General features: G+C 43.0%; 1 protein-coding gene across 1 annotated transcript in view; it reads left to right on the forward strand.

The window, feature by feature from the left end:
* The first annotated feature begins 1,849 nt into the window (after window positions 1-1,849).
* Window positions 1,850-6,160, forward strand: part of dennd4b (DENN/MADD domain containing 4B) — a 35,301-nt gene continuing 30,990 nt past the window's right edge. The window contains exon 1 of the mRNA XM_080006225.1: window positions 1,850-2,254. The gene's annotated coding sequence lies outside the window, so the exon portion shown is untranslated. The remainder of the gene's footprint in view (window positions 2,255-6,160) is intronic.

Consider the following 6,160-nt stretch of genomic DNA (forward strand, 5'->3'; position numbering starts at 1 on the left):
TGTTCATGGCCGTTCACCGTTGAAAGAATCAGGTCACGTGACCCCGGCTCCGCTTACTATTGTGTTTTTTCTTCCGCCCCCTTCTGGGCGCTGTTCATATTACAGGACCAGGCTGATCATGTGTTTTTCTTTTTTTACTCGTACGGTTCAGGACATACAAATAAAAATGGAATAATTACTTCAAATCATCGGACTGGCTCTGGAATAGTTGAATTTACCGTTTAATGCTTGTGACGTCCAGCAGCGCCTTTAACAGATGATTTCCCTTTTGACAATTCATCATGGATGCTGAAACCACGTGACTCTGAAGCGTTTGCTGTTATGCAATAAACTGCGTAAGACCAGACTGCAGCTCTCAGCTCTGCCACTAGGGGCTGCTGTTGACCAGCAAGTAGTGTGGAATAGGGATCAATATGGCCATATTTTTATTGATGTACTATATTAATTGCTATCATATTAATGTTATTGTCCTGTTTTACCATGTCGTTGTTTTTTGGCCTTATGTTTAGGGTCAAGAAAATAAACCCACGTATTCTTTATCTTGCTTTTTATTTGGGTGATAAAGTTTTTGCAGGGAAACATGTCTGTTGTAAATAATGTTGTTAAACCGTAGGTGCTTCTTAAACCTAACAGGAAAAAATGATTTATAAAAGACTGTACCTGCACCTTATTTTACAAGAAATAAAAAAGCAAAATGACCCGTTGACCGACTCGCATCTATTACTGTCGCAATAAATGTTTCATAAATAAATGTAATGACATTTGTTTGTGAACCATGCTCATTTATATTGTTTTATATATTTTATATTCTTCATTTTCTTTTTAAATTCTATTTCTATTCAAATTCTACCCTTTTTATTTAAATTATACTGTTATATAAATTCTTGTTTGTTTAAATTCTACTTTTATTTAAATTCCACAATTTCTATTAATATTCTACTGTTTCTATTTACATTATATTCAAATTCTACCATTTCTTTTGAAATCCTTCTGTTTTTATTTAAATTCTACCGTTTCTATTAAAATTATACTGTTTTATTTACATTCTTGTTTTTGTTTAAATTCTACTTCATATTTAAATTCTCCCGTTTCTATTAACTACCGTTTATTTAAATTCTTCCTTTTCTGTTTAAAGTCTACCATTTTTATTTCCATTCTTCTGTTTTTATTTACTTTTGGATTTTTATTTAAATTCTACTACTACTCTATTCTAATTCTACCCTTTCTTTTGAAATCCTACTGTTGCTATTTAAATTTTACCGTTTAGATTCGACATTTTGTATTTCAGTTCTTCTGTTTTGATTTCAGTTCTTCTGTTTTGATTTCAGTTCTTCTGTTTTGATTTCAATTCTTCTGTTTTTATTTCAGGTCTTCTGTTTTTATTTCAGGTCTTCTGTTTTGATTTCAGGTCTTCTGTTTTGATTTCAATTCTTCTGTTTTGATTTCAGGTCTTCTGTTTTTATTTCAGGTCTTCTGTTTTTATTTCAGGTCTTCTGTTTTTATTTCAGGTCTTCTGTTTTTATTTCAGTTCTTCTGTTTTTATTTCAGGTCTTCTGTTTTGATTTCAGGTCTTCTGTTTTGATTTCAGGTCTTCTGTTTTGATTTCAGGTCTTCTGTTTTTATTTAAATTCTTCTGTTTTGATTTCAGTTCTTCTGTTTTTATTTAAATTCTTCGTTTCTCTGAAATAGCTGCAGCAGCTGCAGCGGGCACGCGCATGGACGAGCACGCGCCCGGGACTGGAGGAAGCTACGCGGCGAAAAGAGGAAAAATAAACCCAGAAAAACCTTGAAATTAAACGTTGAATCAAACAGGAATCAACAGCGGGGACCGGGGTCCTCACTGCGGCGCCACAGCGCGGACCGCGGCGTCTTGTTCCGCTCTGCCCGGGGGCTGCCGCTACTAGCTAGCGGTTAGCCGCTACTAGCTAGCGGTTAGCAGCTATCCGCCCCGACGACTCCTCCCCGCTCCCCGGCTCTACCTCTCTCCGTTCCCCGGCTCTACCTCTCTCCGTTCCCCGGCTCTACCTCTCTCCGTTCCCCGGCTCTACCTCTCTCCGTTCCTCGGCTCTACCTCTCTCCGTTCCTCGGCTCTCATTCTACCCGCTCCCCGGCTCTCCCTCCGCTCGGCTCTGCCTCCGCCTCCCGCCGCAGAGCTCCAGCACCGGGCTGCGGACATGGAGGACGGGGCGGGACGCGCCTCGGTGTGACCCCGACATGACACACTTCTCTCGGAACCACCACCAGATATCACAAGGTGAGCAACGCCGCTTCGACTTTCTTGTTATCGGGCAGGCTAACGTGAGTCGTCCGGGCTCCGCGGGTCTAGACGCCCCGTCGTGGCTTTAAAGGCGGACATCGCTGTGATGGAGCCTGAAACGCCGCCTGGTCGCAGCAGAAGCCCCGTGGGGCTGAGCAGAACGGCGCTTCATTCCGGTGAAAACAGGCATTAGAATATTTCAATATAAGAATATCAAAACACCAGAATATTTCATATTAAAATATTTGAATATCAAATATTAGAATATTAAAATATCACTTATTACTGGGGTCCGCCGCCAAACATCATACACATATTTATTTTATATTTAATATAAGAGCCTATATTATATGTGTGTGTGTATATATATATATATATATATATATATATATATATATATATATATATATATATATGTATTATATATATGGTTCGGTGAGGGTCGGTGTAAGAGAGTGACTGAGAAAGTCTCCCCGTTACACATCAGGCTTTTTTGTTTCATCCAATTAGGGAAAATTTTATATATATATATATATATATATATATATATATATATATATATATATATATATATATATATAATTTTGTCTGGAGAAACGGGGACGCAAGGGGATCGCACAAAGAGATGGCATCGCTTCTTCTGTTTTTTTTTGTTGTTTTTTTTTTGGAAAGGATAAAAATACAGGACACAATTCAGAAAAGTATTTAAACGGGAGACAAGTGTGTAATACAGGAGGATTCCGGTAGAAACAGGAGGGTAGACAGGTACGTGATTGACGTCGCAAAGGAGGTGCCGGATGCAAACAAATAGGTCCTGGTCCCCGTGTGGAAGCTCTTGATTCCAGTGTCAGAGGTCGCAGTCCCGGTCCCAGTCCCAGTGTGGGAGGTCCCGGTGCCAGTGTGGAAGCTCTTGATTCCAGTGTCAGAGGTCCCGGTTCCGGTCCCATTCCCAGTGTGGGAGGTCCCGGATCATGTTCCAGCACAAATGACGCCCTGAAGCCCCGCCCCCTCCTCCATGGGAAGCCACCAGGTTGACCCCGACAACGAGCGCACAGGGTGTGTTGTATGGAGCAGTTGCTTTCCCTGCAAAACACATTTTATTGCAGTTATCACTCTGAAGTGTTGTGTATCCTTACGCATCTTTAAGTGGGAAAAACCTGCAGCTTTCTTAGTGGATACATTATTTTGTGAAGAAATTCAATATTTGATCCTTGATTTATTTTTTTATGTTATAAGAAACAGTTATTCAATGTGTTTGTGTTCTGCACATGCTGTCTCCATTTTTGGGGGCAGGGTCCGCCACACACAGGAAGTGAAAGGCAGCCACGCTGTGATGCAAGCGCCGTACTTGTGGCCCACCAACCGTTGAGATGCATCAACATTCGCAAAAAAAATAACAAAACATGTCCCCGTCTCCAAACTCTGGAGAAAAGAAAGTATCGTCTCAGGGCGAAGACGAGGGGAAAACGTGGAAAGGAGTTCTGGGAAATGTAGTGTAACCCACCAAACACAGGCCTCGTGATGGATTTCCACTTTATTTGTCATAGTTGTGATCCAACACAAGCTGAAATTTGAGCTGCTTTTCTCCAAACACCTTCCTGGAGAGAACCTGCTGAATGGAAGACGTCGGGTTGTTTTGGCTCCGATCTCTCACTGGGCGTCGCGTGGTTTTGCTGTAGCATATGGTGAGAGGGACTCCCAACATCGAGCTCAATATTTTAACATGTATTGTTTTTTTACTGATTTCTCATTGAAATAAAGAGAAATCTGACAATCAGTAATTAAATCAGAAACTACACAACTCAGAGCCAGGGTCACTATTCACACAATCATTTCAATCAGACAATTCCTCGACAAATAATAAAAGTAAGTGTGTGTGTGTGTGTGTGTGTGTGTGTGTGTGTGTGTGTGTGTGTGTGTGTGTGTGTGTGTGTGTGTGTGTGTGTGTGTGTGTGTGTGTGACGTCACAAAGACGGTATTTCTTTACTGCTCTCTCTCTGAGGTACCGTGGGGGAGGTGGGCGTGGTCGGGGGCAGCAATGTGTTTCGATGTGAGGGGTGAACGGGAAACCTCGTGGACATATTTTGGCAGGAGAAGTGGAGTCGTTTGTGAAACCCTCCACTAAGTTGGAGCTGGCCTGTCAGGGGCCGTGTGTTTCACCCTCATGCGTCGATATCTAGCGCTAAGAATAATAACAACACAACAAATAATATTGATTATTTGACAATATTTCAGGGATGACGATCGTTCCTTTCATGTCATGTTCACAAACCAGAAATATTGGAGAACCATTCATTAGTGGTGTGGATATTCTGAGCATTGATAGGACATTAAACAGCAGCACTTTACTACTTGGACTGTAGCAGACTTTCAGACGTGGTTTGATGTGAAGCTGGACTGAAGTCCTGGACTTGAATGAATCCACAAGTGATGTTGCCTCATTTAAGATGAACTAGTTCCAGACTAGGAAGTCCTGGACTCAGGTACTGAAGGACTAGTCAGCGCCTTCTGTCTGGTCTTGGTGCTGCTCTTAGTCCACATCCACCCGCTCCACCTGGAGGCCACGCCCATTCATCCAGAGCTTTCATTTAAGCTTCACTTCCACCTACATTGGCTCTCATCTTCCTTCTGGAAATCACTTTTGGTTTCAACCGAGACGACGACGAGTCTGAGGCTGTTTGAAAGCAGGACGGAGACGTCCAGATGAAAGGACATTTAGTCTGAGATGACAACTCGTCTGAGTGTCAAAGCGCTGCATGTTGTCATCATATGAGTGTTTGTCTGTTTATTAATATGAATGAGGTGAGAACGTTGGAGTAGATGTTGAAACATTCAGAGAAGGAGCAGAACAGGAGGTGGAGGGGAGAGAACCCCACTCCACCGCTCCCTGTCTCTCTCTCTCTCTCTCTCTGTCTGTCTCTCTCTGTCTCCACCCTCTCCGCCTCTTTGGCAGTTGGAGGTCTTTCTGGTCGTTGGATATTGCAGATATTCCGTGGTTGTTTCCAAGATGGTGATATGAAATTACATCATTCAACATTTTGATGATGCTCAGTGTCTTCCTGTTGGGTAACCTGGTTACTAACTGAATATTGTGTCTTGGCATCTCCATGGCAACCAGTGGTAAACACAGTTGTTTCTCACCAACGCCAGCAGCTTGTGATGGAGAGTGAAAGTGAAACTAAAGTGTAGCGCTGGGATCTGTTCCGACTGGAGAAATGTTCCATGTCACCGCCAAATGTCATCACATACTGCTGTACAAGAAGACTGTGTGTGTGTTTGTGTGGCTGTACAAGAAGACCGTGTGTGTGTGTGTGTGTGTGTGTGGCTGTACAAGAAGACTGTGTGTGTGTGTGTAGGTGTGTGTGCGTATGTATGTATGCATTTGCATATGCATATATATATATATATACACACACACACACACACACACACACACACACACACACACACACACACACACACACACACACACACACAGTCACATGTATACATGGTAAGACCCTGGTTTATTTTGGGCATGGGGGTCACTCGCTGGGTGGCTGCAGACGTACTGCCAGTCCACAGCTCTCTGTGCTCTCCTGACTGGACCGCCATCTTGTTTTGATCTGTGATTGAAGTGTTTGCTTCTGGTTGTTTGGGAGCAGGAAGTGCAGCTCTCTCTGTCTCCACCTAGTTCTGGTCGCACCGACAGAGGCGCTCCTCTTTGGGGATGGCCATGTGTCCTTGTAGCGCCATTCTCCACGGCCAGACTATGCTCGCTCCAGTCTGTACTGAGTCAAGGTGGTTCTGAGTTTGGTGTCAGTTGCTGTGGTCAGCTCATCTGCCGCTGTGTACTTCTTGGGGCCAACACTACATCACCGCTGTGGTTTTGTTGTGTTGACTGTCATGTGTTGGATGGCAGAG

This window comes from Zeus faber (assembly GCF_960531495.2).
Source record: "Zeus faber genome assembly, chromosome: 8".
Classification (NCBI taxonomy): Eukaryota; Metazoa; Chordata; class Actinopteri; order Zeiformes; family Zeidae; genus Zeus; species Zeus faber.